The 24,508-nt window shown below is 42.5% G+C and overlaps 1 protein-coding gene across 1 annotated transcript in view; it reads right to left on the reverse strand.

The window, feature by feature from the left end:
- Positions 1-24,508, reverse strand: part of ZBTB20 (zinc finger and BTB domain containing 20) — a 416,371-nt gene that overhangs the window by 117,068 nt on the left and 274,795 nt on the right. Inside the window, exon 4 of the mRNA XM_090056540.1 lies at positions 241-382. The gene's annotated coding sequence lies outside the window, so the exon portion shown is untranslated. The remainder of the gene's footprint in view (positions 1-240; positions 383-24,508) is intronic.

Here is a 24,508-nt window from a genome sequence, read left to right on the forward strand (position 1 = left end):
GCAGTAACTCACAATGGAAAAGAGTTAATATTTATTCTGTGCTTCAGGCACACAACCATTATCACTGTTGTCAGAAAGTCGGCGTTCAGATGCCACTTCAGGATTAGACAGACACCATTAGCTGTAAGTGTGCATACCATTGTTTTAAACATAGTCAGTTCCAGTAACGACCAACGGAGACAGAAGTATCATACATGACAGCTCAGCTAAAAGATAAACAGTGTGTTCTTAATAACTTACACCTGGAGCCGCGGTGTGGCCGAGTGGTTAGAGCACAGGACTGGGATCCAGGATTCCCGAGTTGTCTTCCTGGCTCTGCCACTGACTTGCTGTGTGAATTTAAGACAAGTCACTCCAAAGCTCTGTGCCTCAGTTTTCTCATCTGAAAAAAATGGACATCATGCTTAGACACATCAACAGTGTGTGTAGTGGGGGTAAGACTAGTAATGCTTATGAAGGATCTTTGGAAGGATGCTGCTATGGGACTGCAGTGTTTTCCTATCAACACTGCTGTTTATACACTGTTTTTATTTCAAATGTACTGGATTGCAAAACAATCTGCTCCAGTCTCTGCAGAAGTGCCTCTGGAGTGCAGGATGGGTGCTGTTTAACAATGCATAGTAACACCATATAAACCCTTAAGCCAAGAAGTGAAAAAAAGTACTGGACGTGGCTGAAACTTTAAGGTATCCAGGTTGTAGCCGCATTGGTCTAGAGTCAAAAGGAAACAGAACTCAGAATTCAAGGAGGCAATGGAGGGATCCTACTGAAATTCAGCTGAGACTTGAGGAGCTCTTTAACCCTAAGTGACCTGAATCTCTATTCTTTCTATCCAACCTGAAAGACAATGCCTCCAGTACCATCGGTCCTACAGCAAGTAAGTTTGGCACCTGGGGCAAAGCCCGCAGTGGCAGCCCACCCTCGCCCCTGCACCGATCCGGGGGGGGGGGGCGGGGGCACATGCCCCCCGCCATGCTTGCCCGCTTTCCATCCTGTTCCCCGCCCCAGCTGGGCAGCGCCTGTTGCTTAGGCGCTCGCCCTGCTCACCCGCCTTACTACAGCACTGAGTACCATGGTTTCTCTTCCCATCAAGCTGGGTCTCTGGTGCTGACCTGACCAGTGACAACACCCCCTCTCAGTCAGTGACTCTACTTTCTGCAGCATGTTCATCTTTTAGGGGGTTCTCCAGGCCAAACACCAGCAAACTGCAATGGGAAACACCTGCAGAAATCATGTTTATGTTTCACCTTCTATATCAGCTTGTCTCCTCATAAATGTCTGTCTCAGAAAAAGATGGATCAATAGACTGGCCCTTCAATTTTAACAGTGGAAGAGGCCATGCTGACAATGCAAGTCCATTCTTGCCAGGCCTTGTGGACAAGGTTGTCTCACTGATTTCAGTGGGATTTCTATGCAGAAAATGGTTGCAGGATTGGACTGAGGGGAAAAATTTACTGGTTGAAAAGGGGAAGAGTTTATGTATTTTACACACTGGCAACACACCAGTGCCTGGGCAAGAACAGTATGTGAAGTGCAAAGCAGCCTGCTGGATCGGTTCATGAGTGGAGAACTTGAAACAGATCAGCTCTGCTTTGCTCTCTCCAGCTGAACAGTGTTTTTGTGGCACTGGGAATTTGCTGTGGCTTCTGAAGATTATGGGGATATGCTTCAGTGAGCCAAAAAAGAAAAAAGCAAAGGAAGGCATAAACAAAATTTTTGAAAAAGGAAAAAAAAAAGAACAGAACAGAACAGCTGATCTCCTTGCTGGAGAAGACACTGGCATCTTCCTACACATGCACAATTTTCTTTGGTATTTCTTGATTCTCCAGCAAGAAAAAAAAATCATCACAGAACTACTTTTTTTCTTTGGGGAGGGAATAGCAATTTTTCTCATGCTGGTTCTTAAAGCTTGGTGGGATATGTAATTGAGATTAACAGGTCAAAGAGGTTTATGATTGGGGGGGCCCTTCAAGAGACTGTTAACTTCTTTCTGGCTCTCCAGATGGTCAAAACTGTGATCATAAAATATGGGTTTTTGGGAAAATGTCATGAGAGCTGTTATGTAAAGGATTGGATTCTGTTCCCAATGACTTCAGTGGAAGCAGACTGAGGCATGAACTCTGGTTTTTCATCTGAAAACCCAAACAAGGGTTGAAAATCTAGAGTGCAAAAGTGGAAATAAAAAGCTCTCTCTTTCAACAGAGATGGGCTAAAATTTCAAAATCTGGATCTGAAGTGCTGATGGTGCCAAAATGCAAGAGTACCTGGATGCGTGGTTTTGGCTCAGCCAAGTCTTACTGATCTCCCTGGATCTTTTGAAGAATGAGACAAGGGGTTTGAAGAAGAGGATGACAAGTGCAAGGAGGCAGAAGCACAAAAATCACAGTTTGGGTTTTGAGAGATTAAAATTGTAAATCTAATTAGTTGGAGGAAATTGGCTGCTTATAATTTTCATTTTTTTGTCAAAGAAACACTAAAACTGAAAAATAGAAAATGGGAAAATTAATGTTTCAGTAATTAGTTAATCAGAAAATGTTCTTGTTCTAAAAGTAAGTGATTCTCTATCCATTTTCCCAAACATCGTAATATTCACCTAAGAGTTAGGAAAAAATATTAGACATTTTCTCTTCAATAGTGCTTTAATAGTAAACCCCTGAAAATCTGTTCTTTTGCTGAATGTGCCATCTTACCCCTAACTATAATAAATACATAATAGATACATGTATACTTGCAAAAACAAACCAAAACTGATAAGCTTGATATGATCAGTCTAAGGAACAGAAAGTCCAAAGTGTGCAATTAGAAGACTGTCCTTAAATTGAAGCATGTCATTTTACCATGTCATTCAACTGGAGTCTCTGGTATCTGAAAACAGGAGGCATCTTATCAAACTAAGGGACAATCTGCGCCTCCTGGGAGCAGTCTTCTAATCTTAGGCTTGTAAGTCACACTGGTGTACTAAAGAGACCTGTTATACAAGCTGGTTTCCCCCTTGGTGACCATCCACAACTGAGCGGGCTGAATTCTGGTTGGTTTTTAACAAAAATCCAATGGGAGCAAACAAATATAACCGTGGCTTCAAGTTATGCTAGAAGAGTTTCACTGGCCATGTGTTTGGCCTATTCAGACCATCACTGACCTGCTATATCAAATATTCAGCTACCATACTTCAACTATAATTTTCAGAGGCTACCAGAAAACATTCATTGTTTGATGCACACATGTATCCATTCCATCACTATTTGTGTTTATACTTGCCTTGAAATGCTGTGCAGACAAGTTAAAGAAAAAGCTCAGGTGGCTGTGTTTTTTAGAAGTTGAGCTCACCACATACAATTGGTCAGGGATGGTAAGGTGGCATATAAGCCTTTTCTAGTGTATCTATACAGGCCTCAACTATAACCTTCTCCTTCATCTCTCTACTGATTATCAAGTCACGGGTGGCTATGAGAGATCTCACAAACAAATAGCTGCAGCTATGACTATTCAGAACATTGGTGTGTGCGTAGAGCAACAAAGAACATAATGTACTGGGCATAAACAGTATACCATTTTTAAATGTTCATCACACTTATTTCAAAACCAAATTTCTTCCAGCAAAGCCCACAACTCTTCATGCAGGACCATGATTATGCCTATGTATGAAATGTTAAATGAAGCTTGTTTTGTAGATGGGGTAAAGAGAGATAAAGAAGAGGGGAAGAAAAAGAAAAAGAAAAACAGCCTTTAAAATGTTTTACGTAGTTAAAGATTTCATTTGAGCTCTGACGTCTAAAAAAAAGGGAAACAGGCTTTCTTCAAACTGCTGAGATTGAATACAAGATATTGCAACCCCAATGGTAATTTTCTGAGGAAGCTATAAGCAGATGAAAAATAAGGGTTCAGAATGGAAGTGCTGTCTCAACTGTCGTTATACCATCTTTTCTGTAGTGAGTATGTGCCACATACACTATACTACAAGATATGCACACAGATTTTTTTTTCCAGTTTCCAATAGGTATTGCAAGTGATGGGCCTAATCCTCATGTCCCATCTCTTTTTTAATTAACCCTTATGCAAGCAAATTCCCATCTGATTTCAGCCAAAAACTGTTCAAGTCAGGTTAAAAAATGAGTAGGGACATAAAGATTTAGTTCAATATACCTAAGGTAACACTGAAAACTATTACCTCTGGGTCTGTCACAAAAAGTATACATTTCAGTAGACAACGTTGGAGAAAAATGCATTCATGTATTAACTCAAATACAATCTAATAAGAAAGTGGCATGGTGCATATATCTGCAAATCCATGCACACAGGTGTCATCTATATAAAGTACAGAAAACTACTTGCATATATGAAACACACATGTACTTTCCATTTGAGGGTGGCAACCAACCGGAGCACAGCAAGCCAGAGAATTGTTTTGGGGGAGGAGGTGGGGGAGTGAGCACTGGGAAACCAAGTCAAAGCCTCTGACTCTTATGAAAAGTGCCATGAGTACTTTAATGTTCCTAGATAGCAGCCAGGACCTTGGTTTTTAAAGTCTCATCAAACACATGCAAAAATACATTGATTTGCAGGAAAAATATAACAATATTCTCAGCATGGGGGGAGCTGTGTGAATAACTGATTTTTTAGTTTGTTGGCAAAGGTGGGTGAAGAAAAAAAAAACAACCTTATTCCTGGAAATGTTTTCTTCTCCCTGTTCAAATTAAAAATAAAGCTACATATGGGCATTGTTTTGCATAATGAAAAATTTTATTGGGGGGGGGATTTTTTACTTTTCATTTAAAATTAAATTATGGGGAATTGTGAGATGAAACAACATTTCAAAAAAGAGAAAAGGAAATGTTTAATTTGTAGTATCACAATAATTTTTTTTCTTCCTTTCTTGTTGTTTTTTTTTGGCGCCTGGCTGAAACAATATAACTGATTTTACATTAGTCTGCGGATTTTTTTGGTGACTTGAGCACACATTTTCAAGTAAAAAGTTTTGCCCGGCTCTAAGCAGGAGTAAACAATTGTTAAAACCTGCGCATGTGGGGAACCCAATTTTTTCACTAAACCAAAAAGTACTTCTCTCCCATCAATGCTATTTCCAGAACGACCGTCCATCTGATTGTACACGACAGATTTCCAGCTGCTGTCTTACCCCCGCCATCCCATCATTTGCCACCCATGTTTGATTTCAGGCAACTTCAGTTGTAGCAAACACAACCCAGGTCTGATCGGTATCCTGACCATTGATTCTGGATTCCCTGTGCAGAATATTTTCTTTTCCTATCAACCTCTGCCTGAACTTCCACTGTTGCTTTTGTGGATGCATAACAGCTTAGCAAACAGATCATTATCCATGAAGCTCTCAAACTCAATCAATAGGAGAGGTGCCAAATAAAGAAATAAATAAAAGTTTGCTGAGGTGAAGCTAACAGTGCATCTCTGAATGGGCTACAATAGGTAGTTCAGCCGCCCTCCCCGTTAGACTGATACAGGTGCTTCCTAACTTACCCCACTCTGATAGAAATAGGAGAAAGAGATATACAAATGTGTGCATACACACTTGAGGGTGAGCAAGGGAGATATAAAAGGTAAACTGAAGAAATACAACTAAAAAGTATTGGGTTTTTTTTGTTTTTTAAACCTTACAATGAAGTTTAATTTTGGCAAATGATTAAAAGCAGCCTTTGGAAGTAATTAATGCTTTGTCTTTATAGAAAGCATCAGAACAAAAAGGAGAGAAAATAAAAGTAATACATGCATGCAGACACACAAAAACAGGGGGGAATAGGGGAGAAGGAAACGAAAGAAAAAGAAAACAAACAGACTCCTAAGAGGCCCATTCTGTTAAGGGGAGTCCAAATACAGAGTCATATGATATCTGATAGTGCAGGACACGTCGCCAGGAGCTGGAGCGGATTGCTGCAGGAAGAAAGAGCCAGTGTGTTCCTGCTCAAAGAGCTTTTCTTTCCCCTCTTCTATTCCTCCCCACAACCCTCTCTTTTTCTTCTCTACTGTGAATGTGTTACTCTCAGATCAGGTCTACGAAGAAATCCAGAAAGACAGCTATCGTCTTTCACGGTACTTCTGGAAGCAGAGAGAGTCAGTGGAAGATGCCTTCGAGTTGAGACGGAGGGGGACGTATGTATATTTCAGCACTGCGTGTCCTCCCCCCTCCCTGGGGTTGCAGACACAGACTGCTCATTACAGGAAAAAAAAAAGAAAAGAACAGAAAAACGGTTCTGAGGAGGGGGAAAGAGATTGCTTCTCGTACGGAAAACTTCAAAGGCCACGTCCCGTCTTAGCACTCTTTTGTTTACATGTCTCTAGGGTTTTTTCCTGTTTATTTTGGGGGAGAGAGAAGTCACAGAAAACATTATAGCCAAGGAAAAAAAAAAGGTCTGGAGCTGAGAGGAGTCCTCGAAACACTGTAAGAAATGAGAACTTTTTTTTCTCTTTTTTTAAAGGGAGGGAATTTGTAATTTGCCAAAAGTTCTTCTACTTCTAATGTCTGTCAACAGGCCACTGAACTTCTATAGCATTAATTTTTCTCTCCCTGATTCTCAGGTACTTCACACTCAGCTACAGAGTCCATGAGACAAAGTTATACCTATGCTAATCTAGGGTAACCTCAAGGAAGTAACTCTGGATTGAAAGGGTTATAACTGAGGCTATGTCTACACTATGGACTTCTGCTGGCATCGCTGTGTTGATCAGGGGTTTGAAGAGGAGTTTGAACAACAGAACTATGCCCAACAGAAGCCCCTAGTGTAGATGCATTTTACTGATAAAGCTCTACTTTTATTGGTATAGCTCATTTCACTTGGGGTGATTTTATTATACCAGTACTAAGCATAGCTTTGCTGGTATATCTGTGTCCACACCTGAAGCATTTGGCCTGTATAGCAAACTGTTTTTTCTATAATAGTTAAGTCCTACTCGACAGAGCTATAATATAGAATTTACCCCTTTCATCTCCTGAGGCTATATAAACACTATCGTTCTGACTATGCACCTATCAAATGCATGTGGCAGAAAAAATAGTGCCATATGAATGTATACAGTACATATACAACTGTAGTACAGTATATCACCTCATTTGAGAGAAGCCTGCAACATGAATAAAAACATTAAAAAAATAATAATCATCATCATCATTTGTATCGAGGAACAGTGGTTGTAACTGCCTTTTATCTATTTCTATACATTGCGTGTTTACAATTTTTTGGTGCGTGTATATACCTTGTTTTTTCTTGATTCCCTGAAACATAGTGTAGTTTTTAGGTCTGTAATTTGTCATAGCAAAGAAAATTCAAATCAATAAAGTAGTAAAGAAGAGTTTGGCTAAAAACAGCATTTTCTTGATCTTGAGAATTTGCAATGGTCTGTATACTCTAACATCTTCACTATTGTACAGGAGGCACTGTGAATAGGATTTAATGCATTTTATAGCTTATGCACACAGTTCAAATCCAAGCATCTCCTTTAGCACAATATAGTATCAACTGGTATATTATATGTGTAGTGGTCTATGTCTAGTATATGCACAAGCACAGGGACAAGTTCACACATACAAAAACTACATACACAGGAGTATGAATCTATAATGCACTTAGATCCATTGTGAAATCGCCATCTGTGGCCCCAGTAGGGAACTAAACAGGGTATGTAGGTGAAATGTAGACACTCTAGAGATGGTCCCCTCTAACAGGAGGAACAAACAAAAAAAAATCCCTGAGCCCCTCTTAGCATCAATGTGAAGTGACGTTTAGAGAGGTGACCAGGGAAAAGCTGGGTCCATGGATCTAAAGTGACAGTGCCCCATCCGTATTTTAGGATCCCAGCTTCCCCAGGCCATTACCAACTTTTTTCCTGAGTGGCAGAAAGTGAGAGCTTTCTGTGCCCACTCATTTATTTATTTTTCAGTGCATCCTCCCAATTGCCTCCCTTTCTCCCCCAATGAGAATTGGTGGTGGTTGTTGTTGTTTTTTTAAGGAAACAGAAACTGTTCACAGCATAACTTTTATGGTGAAAAAAAAAGCCAGGTAAAGTCGGCAAAGCAGCAAGTGGAATTAGAGAGAGATTAAAAAAAGAGAGAGAAAAAGCAACAAATCCAACTCTGCTCTCCCCTCCATACCTTCTCTTATTAATGCCACAAATAAAATTTAGGGGGGAAGGGATCTGAATTTCCTTTCAATATATTTTGTTGCTGTCACACATTCCCTGCTCTGCTTCTGTCTCTTTCTTTTAAGGAGGGGGGGGAAAAACCCTCAACAAAAATAGAAAAACATATCTCCGGCGTTAAGCTCGCTCTCCCCCTTCCCTTTGTAAAGAACTCTTTGTTCTCTAGTGAAAATGCTGAAAAAATCCCCGGGCAGCGACTCCCTGAAACAAGTGCAAAACACTTAGAGGCTTTTGGGCTGGCTGGAAGCCAGGAACCCTCCCGCTGTCTGGTTAGGAAGAGAGGAAAAAGAGAGAGAGGGAGAGGGAGAGAGGGAGAGAGAGAGAGAGAGAGGGAAAAAAAACTGGAGCTTCCTTTAATAGACATAGGAAGCGGGTTTTTTTTTTTTTTTTTCAAAACTGGCGGTCAAGCGTTAAGTAACTCCCTGTCTAAATCCACCTGCTAGAAATGAACTTGGGTAACCCCCCCCAGGGGTGCACAAAGAGAGGAGACACAGTAACATACTCCATACACTTCTCCCCACCCCCTCATTGCCCTGCTTCCATTCTTCCTGCTCCCATCACACAAATGCCCACAGCTTCTCTCCCCCTCCAACCAACAACAAACATACCCAAATAAATGCTCGCTCCGTCTCCTTAAAGGGAAAAAAAAGCTTTTCCATCTCGGTTGCGACACAGTGATAAGGGGTAGGGAACATCTCATACCTGGTGTGAATGCTAATCAGCCAGGAGTTCTCCTTTTTCCCAAGACAGGGAACTGTTTCCTTCCAAATTTATTAGAACCTCCTCCACTGCCTCTTTGAAAAACCTTCTTTGTCACCCTCTTCCCAAGTCCTGATACTTCTTTTTAAAAAAAAAAAATGGCTTCGGAGCTCCTTCTATTCTTGATATTGATTCTCTCTCTCTCTCACTTTCCCCCCACCCCTCCTCCTTGCTCCTGTCTCTGTCTCTTCTGAGTGGTCTATTGATAAGTCCCTAGAGGCACTGGGTCAGCCTGCCCGTAGGAAACCAGACACAATGCACAAATCTCCGAGTGCCATTCTGCCATCAGCAAGCAGACCACGTTTAGGAGAGAGAAAAAAAACAGTAAAGCAAAAGACAGAGAGAGAGAGAGAGTGTGAGAAAAAGACTGATTGGAACAGGAGGGAGGGAGAGAGAGAGAAAGAGAGAGAAAGCAAGCGAGAGTGAGAGAGAGAGAGAGAGAGAGCGACACTGCCAGTCAGGTTAATCATCCCTACTTTAATTAGCTGTTCGGCTTAGACATAAAACAATTGAATTTGAATGATCTGTCAGTGGGCTCGGCTGAACCAAAGGGGAAATACGAATATTACAAAAAAGGCTGTTGGTGTGTTCAGATAAGCTAGACTGGAAAATCCTCAAAGGGTAACTATTAAAACTTACCACCAAACAAAAAGTACAAATACACGCAGCATAGCACAGAGGCCCTCCCTAAAAAGCTGGGATCTTTTCCCTCTCCCTTTTTAACGCACTGTGGAAGGTTTTGTTGAGACACGCACACAATTCTGGACCCTTCAAATTCTACCTGCCCTGCAGGGTGGGTTTTGTTCTTTCACGTCTCACCGTTATTTCCTAAATCTGGAATTTCGTGTTATTATTCAGTAGCATTTTCCTCAAGGATCAAGTGGAATTTTAACATGCCAAGGCTATATGCTACATGAGAGGGGCTCACTGGTATAAATGGTTTGGGATGGTAGACAGATGTCATACGCAGGCACAGATATCAATTGTGGATGAATAGATGCTGTAGATAGAGAGGTAATGCCTGGCATTGGAGACAGACAGGGCACTGCACAAGGACTTCTGAAAAAAATAATAAAAGGGCAAAAGTTCTAACTAAAAATAAGTGCAAAGTAATCTATTTGTGCTACCCTGGGTTGCAATTGAAGGTGCTGCTGAAATGGATGAATCCTGATGATATGCAGTGCACCAAAAGTGCTGCATGGCAGGCAAGGAGATATTTATGACACTTCGGAAAACTATGCTTTCAAAAGGTATGGAATAGCCTCCCTCTCTGCCTGATAAAAGGGAAACAGGTAACATCTCAGCTGCTGCTCAAAGATGCATTGCCTGTTTAACCCTCAGGGCACTCTGCCCACAGGAGTTCCACTTATCAAAATGGTGGGGACTTGTCTTCAGTTTCCTGATACCAGGGACACACGCACGGATGATCTCTTGTTTCTTCTCTGGTGCGCAGCAGTAAGACTTGGAAAATGTGTCGTCTGTAGGAGGTATGGAATATTTTAACTGGGGTTAGGGCTGCAGCACTAACTGTTAGTTCTTGCACCACTCAAGGAACATCCACTGTGTAGCAGGATTTGAAAGGATAAGGGTAACTCACATAGGCTCATTTCAAAACTATGAGAACAGGATGGTGAAGAAAAGGATTAACCCCTTACAGACTTAAGCCTCTGAGATGATTTTCTGGGCATTTCCTCTCACACTATATAGTTTGGGTGCCAGGTCTTGAAAGAAGAAGAGTGCTGTATACATTCATTGTGGTTCTCTCTCCCAAGTGTGATAAACCTATCAGCAGGGCTTGCTTTAGCTCAGTATGTACTGTATTATAGGTGTACAGTTGATAGCAGATAGCCACATTACAACATATTTCCATTCCTTGTGCCCCAGGAGAGGCTGAGTTAGGCATTAGCCAATTTCTATAATCCAGTGTCCTTGGTGGCTCTATCCTACCCATCCCTAAATCTTGCTCAGCCCCTACAGCTTTTAAACACAAAAAGTTCTCTTGCCCAGTAGAACTGACACACAGAGAAAAATGTGAAGTGTCTATTAGTTGTGCTACAGCTACAGTGAAGTCACTCAGAGTGAAAAAATGACTGACAAGAAATACAACAGAATGAACACCTTGCCAGGACAGAGCATCTCCCAACTTCTTATAAAAGGAGGAATTTCTATGACACACAGAGACTCAGTTGCTTTGTTCATGTCTCTATACTGCCTTAAGTCGGTGCTAGGGAGAGTGCTGTACTGAGACACCACACATGCTATCCCTTGAACCAGAAGTAGCATGGCTGACTTCTGGTATAACCAGACATTGCCCTGGGGAATCTTCAGGGTGTGTCTGTAAGCAGGAAAAGCTGGGGTTTCCCCGCTGATAAAGAGGTGCCCCAGGGATTCCTCAGGACAAGCCTCTGCAGGTGGGAAACCCGGCTTTCTCTGCTTACAGAGACATAACCCAGGGACTCTCCAGGGCATGTCTCTGTAAGTGGGTGAACCTTGGCTTTCTCTGCCTACAGAGACACCAGCTGGAGATTCCCTGGGACATACCTGTTTAGGAGGGGAAATATGGGCAGGTGCTCCCAAGGTTTGAGGGGACCTGATCCTGTGTGGGAATTCCCAGGGCTGCAAGGTGCTCCTGGCTGCACCTGCATGGGGAGGCTGGAGAGTGCAGCCAGTTCCAGGTTGCCCACGCTCTTGCACTATAAACCTAACAAACATCTGCTGCAATAAAGCAGCAGAAACTAGTACCACCTTTGTTGTGGTCACAAAATTGCACATTTGTGATGTGTCAGATCATACAGATTTCAGTTTACTTTCCCTTTGTGCCACCGTAAAAATAGTTATGGAAGCACAATGGGGACATCTATTTATATTATTCACGTGGCACGGGGCATGTGTCAATAGAAGCTGCTTCTCCGGAGAGCTTCTTGGTAGGTGTGCTGTGCCTGACTATGGTGGCTGCACTATGTCTGGTTTGTGAGGTCACATGTTTCAGTACAGTGCTCATTCATGCAAAACCAAGGTGGGATAAGCATGTGCCTACTGCTCTTTTCTCCGGGTGAGCCCTGGACTAATGATGTGAAGTAGTTCTGTGCTGGAGAAAGTCCTGTGTTTCTAATGAGATACACAGAAGGCCTAGTCACCTGAGGCTGGGTTCCAGTGGAAGAAATAGCACAAGGTCACATAATTAAAGACTAGCCTTCAACAGTGCACAAGCAACATTAACTGCGGCATTTCCTAACGTTTAAGTGCTTGACTTTGCTAACATTGATGCTGCTTTTAATTCATGTTAAGTACAATGTCCTAGTCTATTTCTTTCTTCTTTTTTTTTAAAGCTACATTGAGGAATCAAATCCCATAATGTTGCACCGTTGACCCTGACTGAGTCTGAAACCTTTAGTGCCACAGCACAGAATTGTAGTAGGCTGTTATCCTCAGTGTGGATGAACAACTAAAGGGGTGGCAAGTCTGTTTTCTAATGGAAACAGGTGATCTATGCAGGAGGTAACTAGGTAGGGATCTACTTAATTCAGTTTTGTAGATTGTCTACAAAAATCTCTCCCACAAAAAAGTAATAAAATAAAATGATGGATCCCTAGTAGGTTGGGAAAGTGCCGGCTGGCAGGATCACACAAAGGGCAGCAGAAAAGATGCTGGCTGCCTCTTCCTCCCCCTGCTGGGGCCTCTCCACCAATCAGAGCTGAGGTGTGGGACACCATGAAATGTCCATGAAATCAGATCTGTACACCACAAATCAGGGCCAGACATAGGTGTGGGTGAACCAGACGGCTGCCTGGACAGAAAGGGGGCCTGACAATGGCCTGTTGTCCAACTATTATTATCACTATCTCTGCCGAAAGGGGGCCTGATACTAAAAGTTTGCCTGGGGCTTCCAGGAGCCTAGTATGTCACTGCCGCGAACAGGCTGCAAAAAACCCTGTCTCACCACAATTTAGGTAGGTCCCCATCTATAGGTACAGAATAAGTACGTAACGTAAAAATTTAGGTTTGCACTGAAGCCGTATCATTACCAAAGGGCAAGATCTGTATAAAGAAAAATCATTGGTGTAACCCTAAACCAGTCAATACCTTAATATTTCAGAAGGATCACCTAAAGTGAGGGACACAATAAAAATACCAGTGGGAGGGAGCTGAAAATGACGCAGCATTCATTTGTTTAATATGGATAAAGTTTGCTGTAACACCACTCATAACATTTAGCATTTCATGTGTCAGTTCATATTCATGGGAAATCATTGGGTCAATATGGTATGGAGGAAAATTTAGTTCTAAAGAGAGTGAAGTGTTTTCTAAGGAAGAATAGCTAAGATATCTTTCCGTGGAACAAAAATGATGTAACTATATCATCTCTGGACTGTTTGTTTAAATCAGGCTTGTCCAACATATGGCCCGTGGGCCGCCATGCAGCCCGCCAAGCCATTTTCTGTGGCCTGAGGTCCCTCGCTCGGGACAGGCGGGTGGGGGAGGGGAGGGGAGGGGAAGGGAACTGCTCACCCCTGTGGGGCCAGGCTTGCGTGACCTCCCATGTCGCCTGACAGGATAAGCTGAGGACAGCGCCCACTTTTACATGTCTCCAGCTTGGCCCCTTGCCCCAGCATCCTGCTCGCCTCCCAGGACCCGCTGGGCTCGGTGGTCGTGAGGTGGGAATGGGGCACAGCGCCCGGCACAGGCAGTCAGCAGGGCAGCCCCAGGGGGGCCTCAGCAGGCAGGGTCCTGGCATGACCTCTGCAGGGTGAGGCAGTGGGAGCTGGTGTCCGTCGGGCCCCACGCTGTGGGCTTACAACACTGAGGCCACTGGGGCTGCATGCGCAGGCGGCCAGGCACCATGGTGAGCCGGGCCATGCAGGCGGGTAAGTGAGGGGCTGCGGTGCAGCAGCCACCTCGCTCTGGCCCCCCTCAGGCAACAACGGCTCATGGGGCTGCGCTGCTCGGGGGCGGCTCAGGGGGCGAGGGGGGATTGTCGCTCCCTGTGGCTGGACCGGGCGCCGCTCTCCTGCCGCAGTGGCTGCCTGTGCCCTCCTGGGGGCCATTTGCCTTCACCACAGGGATGCACGGAGGAGCGGAGTGGCCTGTGTTCCTCCAAGGCCTTCCTCTGCCAGGAGCCACCCTGGGCAGACCAGGCCTGAGACCCTGCCAGGCTGGGAACTGGCTTCGCTCCCACAGTTCTGCTGTCCCCTATCTCATATGTTGACTGGGCCCCAGACACATCTACCCGAGCACTGCCAAGTCTTTGGGCAGCGGTGTTACTAGTGTGGGCAAGGCCTGGGGAAACAGTGGCATAGGTGGTCCCTTGGCCTGCGTGAGAGCACTGGCTACATCGGTTTGGTCACATATTTTAACACGACTGTCAAATATCTTCTGGGGCTGCCTTCCAATGGTGGTCATAGTAGGCAGAAAAGGGGCCCCAGCTGTTGGGATGGCTGATCCAGGACATCATTTGCTGCAGTTTGTCACTAGCTGAGCACAGGTGGGGGTTTATGCCAGCTTTGCCTTATTTCAGGCTTGTGCAACATACGGCCCATGGGGTGATAAAATACGAATATGGCTCGCTGGCACACTGGGTGAGAAAAAGTTCACGATCCAGCCCCACATTCAAAAAGGTTGGACACCCTGGTTTAAACGTATTCCTTCAGACTTCACCAGCTGCATTTCAGATATAGCTTGGAATCAGCACAATCCATTTTCTATTCAGAGGTGTAACACTGCATGGCAGAGGGTGTAGCCATGGGTGATCTTCTCAACAACTGAATCAGAGAGACAGAGATAGGACACAGATATGGGGGATATTTCACAGCCCATGCCCTTCCTATGAAATGGCATGATCAGAAAATGTCAGTATCATCAGAAGCATGGCAGGTAAGAGACAATTAGGTCATCAGGAGGGCAAGTAGGTGATGACTGACTGCCATGGCGGGGCAGAACACCCTGGGCCTGCTACACTGTTGTTTTGGAAAACCAATCTCTGGTGGTTTGTCTGTTTACTATATGCTGCTCTGAGCCTTTTGGATAGGATGGAATATAAATCTAATAAATAAATAACTCCACATGAAGTTCTCAAGCTTTCATTCATGATCACTTCTAGTCCATAGCATTACATTTGATAGACATTTCTACATAGCAACGAGATAAAAATTGCTATGATTTATATCTAACCTAGAACTTTCTTGTCTTATATTCAGTTTGTGATTACAAGGAATATACCTTTGTTATGCACAATGAACTGCCAAATTCCCATATCCTTCTTCTTTGTACTGACTTCCAAAACTTACACAAGTATACTAAAATACATTTGAATTAGAACCTGTTCTTAAAGCATCAGGTACTATATTCAGCTCACAAAGCATTTCCTCATCATGCACTAAAATATAGGGAAGATTTTTCCTGCACCTTTAACTTTCAATGTAGTGCTTCTAATCTGAAAATATACTATTCAAATGGCATCACTCAAGTTCATCTCTTACTAAATTCAAATCAACTGTACTTGTATTTACTGCTGAAACATTTTTCCAACTGCAAGAACTACAAACTTGTACTGGGATCTAGGAGACAAGATTTCCCCCTTTACTGCACATTATCACTGTTAGCAAGATGCTAAAGGCCAAATGAGGTGCTGAGAGACACCTGCACAGTCTCCTTGCCTTCATTTGGTTCAAAAACAAAATCTATAGATAAATAAATTATCTGATTGAGAAGACGGAAAAAAGACTTGAATACAAGAGCATAAGAAGTCCTATACTGGGTCAAATGTGGGTCCATTTAACCCAGTATACTATGTCTCACTGTGGCAGAGAGTGGATGCTAGGGGAAGAAGATTTTTATGAGGGTCTATCCAGATTGACCTAGCTCCTGCTCCTCTTCTCTTGCATCATAGCATGTAAAAATTTAGGAAATCCTAATCTGGAGGTTGCAATCCTCTCTTTTGCAACCTTTCTCTTCTGAGATGCACTAGGTCACAAAGCAGCAAGACCTCTTTTTTTAAGTAAGTAAATCTGACTCTGACGCAAGCAGGAGAAGGAAGAGCTGATAAATAAAAAGGTGCCATTTTTATAGTCACTATTCAAGCAGAAATATGCTTTAAATGTCTTTAGAGACACCACATACTACACTCAATGTCTCAAATAAGGCCTGGCAAGATGTTTAAGAAGGAAAATCATTAAGTTCCTCCCTTCCCTCTCTCCTCCCTACTATCCATTTTTAAATTACCAGTGCAACAGACTTTATTTTTGATCAAAAATTAAAATGGTTTAAACAGCACAGCATGTTATATTAACTCCTTATTTTTTTCTTAAGAGACTGTATAAACAAGTAAGTACAAGGTACTCAGTGAGTGAGGAGGCTTAATTTCCACAAGATGGTGATTAGAGTTCTTCTCCAAGGAACTTTAAAGGAAAGGCCTGTCCCACATTTATTCTAAATGCCCACGTGAAGCAAGCTCTAGATGTCTCCTGCAAATTGTGGATGTGTAAGCATTACCCTACTCACACATCCACAAACCTCATCTGCTGGTTCTTCAGGTCCTCCCTCCACTGTGTTTCTTCTTCTTATGCGTTCTGCCCCCTAGCACCCAACCAGCATTTCTGCACAGCTCCTCCAGCTTCTGCTTTTTCTGCAACTCCTAAAGCCCTTCACACCCCTTTTCCAGCTTCTGAGGGAGATACTTATAGTCTGTTGGTAGTCCCCCTTTCCCACTGGTTGGGGACCAGCTCCAGGGATTTCTCCCCCCTTCTTCCATAGTTTGGGAATGGAGGGAGAACAGGGCAGAAGGAGAAGAGGACTCCCAACCGCACTGACACACCCTGAGTGGTCAGGCTCCTTGTCACTAAGGTGCCTATGTTAACCAGAACTGGATAAGACTCATTCCAGTTGTTAGGTCTATGCAGCATCTGGGGCAAGTTGTTTGCTTCATCCTCTGGTCCCTCCCTCTTGGGAAGGTTTGCTAAGGGGAGGGGCCCAGCATTATATCTGCACCCTGCTGCAGCTTTGACTGACTGCTCAGGGAGGCAGGGAAGCAGGGAAAGCATCCAAACAGAAAATACTTCTTCCAATTCCTAGCACAGTTATAATCTACACAATGATGGAAGTGGCTGGAATCACAGCAAGAGTGGATGAAGAAGCTGGGAACTCCAGACCCTACTCTCTGCTCTTTCTCAAAGCTTATGGCTAGCTGTCTTGCAATATACTTTATCATCTTTAAAGAAATATATAGAGACAACAAGCATATTGAAGGAGTCTTTGTGTAGCAGAGCACTCTGAGGCAAGGATTCTTTAGGGTGTAATTCCCTCTCTTATAGTGAATCAATGTTTCTTCTTGGGCAAACCACAGGGGTCAGGGGCATGTGCTTTAATCAGTGAGCTGTGCTAATTAAAAGTGCCTGAGCAACATGTGCATCAGTGTGCTCATGCCAAAAAATGGCAGCAGGGTGCTCTGAACCAAAGCTCATAGAATGAGCTTTAGTTTAAAGTGCCCCGCCACCATTTTTCAGCTGATACACATGATGCTGGAAGCTGCTGGAGCGCAGTAATTTCCACACTCCGGCAAACTTGATTATTTGCTGGATTTACAGCCTGTCAGAGCAGCCTCGCTGAACGTCTATAGCAGAGGTCGGCAACCCCCGGCACACGTGCCAAGCATGGCACACAAGGCCATTTTGCTTGGCACACCACCGCCAGCCCAGGCTCTAAGCAGCTGCTGCCAGCCATGGAGCCCCAGCTGCTCCCAGCAGGCAGCTGGGGGCTGCAAGCAGACCAGGCTCTGTGGGCCAGCTGCAGCTGGGAGGCTGCAAACAGCTGCTCCGGGCTCTGGCATGTCGGCACTCCAACACCTTCCAAGATAGACACTGTAGTTTTTTCAGCACTCACCAAAAAACGTTGCCTACCCCTGGTCTATAGGATCCCTTGACTTCTCTCTCCAACTGTTTTTCAGGGCTCAATTCTGAGTTAATTCCTCTTTTCTTTTAGGAACAGGAGAGCATTAAGGTAGCTTTACACCATGGTGTGCTAGTCTAATTCTCTTGGGTTGAAAGACTGTCTACACTTAAGTAAACAGCAAAAACCCCATTGAGTTCATTAGGGCCAGGATTTCACCTTTTCTATTTTAGGGCTTTACATAGTCCAGTATGGACCTTAGTATAAATTAATGATGATTCAGGGTTGCTCTATTTTAAGGTTTTCTTCCAGTAGTGTATTATGGTGTCAGAGAAACAGAGAACTGCTACATTGCAGTGTACTCTGTTCATGCTCTTGGCATCTTGACAACTTTCCTCCTACCTCAGGGGGTGGGAGAAAGGTGTAGAGTCTGACACAAGTTCTGTACCTGATCAGCATGATGAGGCCTTGCTATAGCTAAGAATAAGACCCAGGCTCTTTAAAATTAGAATAGAAACAACAACACACACGCGTTTTGAGACTTGGTTCATGTATATAAAGCACTCTAAAGATAAAAACAAAGGAACTGCCACATCAGATCAAACTACTGTTTCATCTAGTCCAATATCATGTCTCCAACAGTGACCAGTTCTGGGTGCTTGTTAATGGGGCTCTGAGTTGAAGCAGGTTTGAATCTATGCAGTCAATTTTAGGATCAGATCCTTAATTATAGAAACTAAGGTAGAACTTTCTACAATTCTATTCTTTAAGGACAAATACACCCAGACCTTTTAAAACCACTCTGGCAACATGAAATAGCCTTAAAGCAAAAAGTAGGGAAGCTGGGACAAATGCATGGTATAAATAAGTATGTAGAAAAGTTATGTATAAAATACACACAAACACACACACACACATCTTATATTCAGAGTAATCTTACATTCAGGTAAATTATATATATCTGTCCCACACTTTCATGTGCTCAAAGAGAGCAGGGTCTGACAGTAAGGAGGTGGGGAAGAGGCTGCAGGGGGAAGAAGCTGGGGGGCCCGGATATATTTTCTCTGCTGTAGCAGTGGAAAGGGGACAAATTCAAGGCAAACTTCCAATAGTTAGAGTCTATACCTGGAATATTATAACAAATTTATAAATTTTCCATGTATAGAATCTAATTATTGGGGCATTGTCTTATATTCAGTCATCTTACATTCACTCACTCTCTCTCTCTCTCTCTCTCACACACACACACACACACACACAATTAAGAATGTAGAAAATGTATGTAGAAATTGTGTGTGTGTATACACACCTACACACAAATACCCATATATATGTATCTTATATTCAGAGTCATATAAATATATATATATTTACTTGAATGTAAGATGACTCAATCAAGTAAATACACACATACACATCTACTTCAATGTAAGATGACTCTGAATATAAGACAATGCCCCAATATTTAGATTCTATACATGGAGAATTTATAAATTTGTTATAATTTTCCAGGTACAGAATCTAATTATTAGAGGTTTGCCTTGAATTTATCCCCTTCCCACTGCTACAGCAGGGAAAATATATCTGCTCCACCCCAACTTCTTCCCCCTGCAGCCTCTTTCCCGCCTCCATACTGTCAGACCTTGCTCTATTTGAGCACATGGAAGTGCAGGCCAAATTTGAAAACCTTCAAATAAACATACCTCTAGTAATTTGCCTTACAGGTATCCACAGGCTTAATTCACCCAGAATTGTTACATTTAATCTTATTTCAAACTGCTGAAAGTTTTAGTATAGGTACTCTATAACCACAGTTTAAACCAACACTTGTATACCTTTGGTACAAATTATACATGATATTAATACAAAATCAAAAGGCTCAAAATGTACAAGATAGCTTCTCAGGCTGAAGAAACATCTGCAGTTGCTCTGTGCTCTTCCTGGGTGGGATAGGGTAGAAAAGAAGCCAGAGGCCCCGGTATACAAGAATGCCAGTCAATGAAAATGCAAATTGAGGTAGTCAATCAATGGGTGAGAAACAAGTGGGGGTGGGATAGGGGGAAGCGGAATGCAGACCTGATGATAAGATGTAGCTGGTAAATAGTAGAGAGATTATCTGGGGTATCAGATATTAGGCAGGTTGCAATGTGCCATAAATCCAATATCTATATTCAGTCCATAATTAGGTCCCTATCTGTTTCTCACCCATTGACTTCCTCAATTTGCATTCTCACTCACTGGCATTCCTGCATACTGGTCTCTGGCTTCTATGCTATTCTATCCCATCCGTAAAAAGCGCAGAACAACTGCAGACACTTCCTCAGCCTGAAGAAGGGTGTTTGTACCCAAAAGCTTGCAAAGAAGTTTTTTTCCAACTATTTTAGTAGGTCTAATAAAAGATACTGGATTTACCCAAAGCACCCTGTCTGCCTATGTCCTTAGACCTACATGGCTACAACCAGTACTGCAGGTATTGAGAACTTTTGGTCAAAACCAGGAGAAAGAGAATACTCACCAGGGGGGAAACTCAGACAGAACAGTGACTTGAATCTAGGACTCCCACATCTCAGGAGAGTGCCACAGGCACTGAGCTGCTGAAAGCTCTAAGGTAGGGCCCTCTTTCTCTCACATTTTTGAACAGTTTCAAAAAGGCTTTAGCTTTTGTTCTACCTGAGGACCAAATCAGATTTTGAAACTTTGAAATTTTTACTAGATAGAACTCTTGCTTACTTGCCAGCCCTAATATACGCACTCATACACACACATCTAATGTAAACGGATACACAGGGTAACAGAAATCTGTCCATAACTAATGTCAATTTTACTATCATTTTTTTCTTTCGGATGATTTAACATATTTAAATATAACTTTAAATTATTTTTTTCTATGAATTTGATGAAGCAACTATTTCCTTAAGAATAACATGACAATCCAAATGTTGCATTTTAAAGATATATTAAGTATGAATCAGTTTACCTTTAGGAATTGTTTTTTAAGGTTCACTGTTATTTTTCAAATACCAAATTTTCCTGCATACACCATGAAACCTTCCCCAAAAGTCAGCAGCTAGAAATTGGGATGCATATTATAAGCAAAAAATATGGTAATTGCAATTTTTGCATTGTAAGCTTTTTCCAGGAGTGGGGGATGAAGGGGAGAGGACGGAGTGACATTAGCACTGTAGTGCCCCACAGGGAGCAGCACAATAGCACGCTGTGCTTCCTAGCTGCTGCTCCTCAGTTACTTACTGCTATTTAACAGTATTTTCAAGGAAGAATCTTTTTCCCCCCATTCATTCTGCCTTTCAAAAATGGTGTGTAACTTTTGCAAGTGTGGGGAGGTGTGTTATATGTGAAAAAAAAATCAGGTAATTAAATTTACCACGGTGGTTCAGATTGTGGGTACAGACAGACATAGCAATTGTATTAATGTTAAAAGATAAAAGCTGTTTTGATACAACTTGTTAGGTTTGCATGATTCTGTATCAATACAAGTATAGTAATACAATACAAGCTCCAGGTTAAACCCCTACCTCATTCAGGGTCACAGGTAGGGCAAGTTACATATTGCTACCGGCATATGCAGACTTAACAATTACCTTGTAACAGCTAACGTGCTGCCTTGAGAAGCAGCTCTCCTCTCCCCTTTAAAGCAGGTATTTGCATTAAAGTCTGTGTTTTCCCAATAAACAAAAATGAACAAAAAAAATAATTAAAGGATAATTTGTGGGCAAAACTTACTCTGCCTCTTGTAACTGAGCTAACCATTAATGGGTCTAGTACGAGGGGATCCAGGGAAGTACTGCTTGAAGCTGTGTATTACATAAGACCATGTTAGTAATATAGCAGGGTGCCAGTCTAGTCTTTCAAAATGTGAAAGAGTGTCATCTGACCTCTCTACAAAGTTCAGGAAGACAAGCCATACATCCAAATAATCATTTTCTAGCTGATGTTTAGCATGCCAGGTTTGTCAAGAGGTCTATTTTGAGTGAAAAACATGTGAAACATGGCTCAATTTTTTTGGCAAAAGAAGCTCATTTTCAAGTTTGCAAGGAAATGTGAAAAACAAAATCAAATGTCAAATAGATTTGCTGTTTGTTGTAAATAATACATCCACATGCACAGAAGCATGCACAGACACACAGATGATACCAGGCCCATAAACAAACAGGAGTGGTGGTATTGTTCATACCACATTTTCTTCCACTAAAATTAACAAGGTAGATGTACAGCCAGTGAAAATCAGCATGGCTCTGTTGACATGGTTAGATCCAAGGCTGTTTACAAATGCTAAGGATTTGGATCCCAAAAGCAACCACAGCAGGAAACTATGGGCACTTTTACATATGCCCCAACATGTCCGGAGTAAGAACATGATGGAGCAGACTCCAGCATGCTGCAGCACCTCATATACTCAGCACCCCCGCATTTCAAAATGGCACTGGGGGCACTTTAACTAAAGCTTGTTAAACAAGCTTTGGTTGAAGTGCCTCCAGTGCCATTTTGAAATGCGGGACACTAAATACAAGAGATGCTGCGGGAGTTTTAATTAGAGTGGCTCCCAAAAGCTGCTCTAATTAAAATGCCTCCTCCCCGCCTGCCCTGAGCACATGTATAGATGCCCTATGTGTCTAAAAATGAATATTTTCAGGATTGGGCCCTATCTGCCTGAAGCAAGGGAATGGCAAGTAGAAGTAGGCCAAGTTTCTTCAGGGAGGCAGGTGGGAAATTATTAACTGGAAATAAGGAAATAATAAAGCTCTGTCTTGCAGACTTACATGCATGTTCAATTCTGGTCAAGAAGGTGATGTGAAGTTTCCCTTTGAGTCAGAGCAATGTAGTGGATAAAAAGGACCTGTCTAGCCAGGGGGATTTCCTGAGGCCATTGCAGACCAGCTCATATGCTGTTAAGAGGCTCGTTTTCATGAGAGTTTTGGTTGCATTTGTAACAGTTGCTCTAAGTTCCCCTGAGCTTTCAGTGCCACAGCACAAATCACAGCACAGATCCTCTTGTACAGGACAAGGCACCCTCCCTTTCTATTTTGTGCGGCCAGGAGTCACATGGTTGGAGTCAAACTGTTTTGCTTTGTTTTTCAGGGAAATCTTTTCTACGCAAAGCCTGAAGAAAATGTGGCAGATTCATGTGCGCGCACACACACTGTGCTTTGGGTTGTTGGAGGAAGGGTTTGTTTTCCAAATGGGTTTGCTTTCTGTCACTATAGCCCAGTGGTTCTGAACCTTTTTAGACTCAAGGCACTGCGACCATTAGACTTAAAGCAACCCTTAGAAAATGCTAACTCTTTAGCTTTTGCTGGGTTTTTTTACTATGGAAAAATAATAGAGCCATCCTTCTGCTGTAAAGAACTTACAAACACCACAATAGGTCAAAATGTTTTTTCCACTATGTATGCCTACTTGAAATGCCTGAGTTTATCTTGTGAATCATGTGTAGGTGTTTGCAACCTTCAGCACCCTTAAATGGATCTCACAGCACCCTAACTGAGAATCATTGCTATAGCATATTGCCCTGACTCTGCACTCATTTGCCTACTCAGCAGCAGTTCCACTCAAGTCAAGGGAATTACTTTGGCACACACCTCCTCAGACAGAAGGCAGAATTTAACCCATGGAATCCAGGTCATTAGTAAGGTGAAGAATGGGGTAAGCTATACTGTGAGTGGCTGTATGTGGCCAAGTGGGTGAACATCTGCCCGTTTTCTATCTAAAGAGTTTACAAAATGACCAGAACTTACTGAGAAGTCAGTATAGTGGGTAGTGAGACTACCCAGAGAAAGTGAGAATACCCAGAGAATGTATTTTCAAGCCAGGGGTAGGGGAGAAATGAGGGTAAGTCATCCTGTGCTGCTACTCATACCTTTATTCCCATTCCCTTCTGTTCAGTGTGTAACTTGCTGCATCATTTAGGTCACTGCTGGATTTAGCCCTATGGGCTTAAACAATTAATTACTTCCAGCGACAGAACTATTTCATTTTTTAAAACTGGTTTGTATGGTAGATTAGTTCTAGATTAAGTGATTTAACTACAGCTGAGTAGGTGTTTGCTCTATATTAGTCAAGCATATTGCCAACCAGGTAGAACTTTTAACATTTTGATATATTTAATTATTAATCATTTTAAATTATCAACTGGCAGAATAACCATCTCCTTGTAACACTGCAGAAAATGTCTCCAAGTGCCATCCATTATCCAAAGATCCTGGTTAAATCTTTTAGGGGATCAAGTACAGGGCCAGGGGAAGAGTGCTGCTCTAAAGGACTATGAAAAGCAAGTTGTTTAATTCTACGTGCATCACCTTTGGGATTCCATGGTATGACTCTGGGCAAATTCTCTGCCTCAGTTTCCCCATCTTGAAAGCAGAAATAAAGCTAAAGAATGAGGGGCTATGTGGCTCATGTAATTCATTTCTGCAGTAACACCCCACTTGAGCAGAACACCTAAATATCTGTTTCAATTCAATCCTATTCAACAAGGCACTTATGTACAGCCTTAACTTTAAGCACCTGCTTCAGTCCCATTATAGGCAACGGACAAAAGCATATATTTAATGAAGCACATGCTTAAGTGTTTTGTTGAAATGGCCTCAGTTTCCTTAGCTGTCATGTGGGGAAAATAATACTTGGCTTCCTTGTATGCATGCTGCAAGGTTTATGTCATTAGCATAAGTGAAGCACTTTGAGATCTTCA

The sequence above is a fragment of the Crocodylus siamensis genome, chromosome 1 (genome assembly GCF_052110815.1).
Source record: "Crocodylus siamensis isolate JL-2025a chromosome 1, ASM5211081v1, whole genome shotgun sequence".
NCBI classification, from domain to species: domain Eukaryota; kingdom Metazoa; phylum Chordata; order Crocodylia; family Crocodylidae; genus Crocodylus; species Crocodylus siamensis.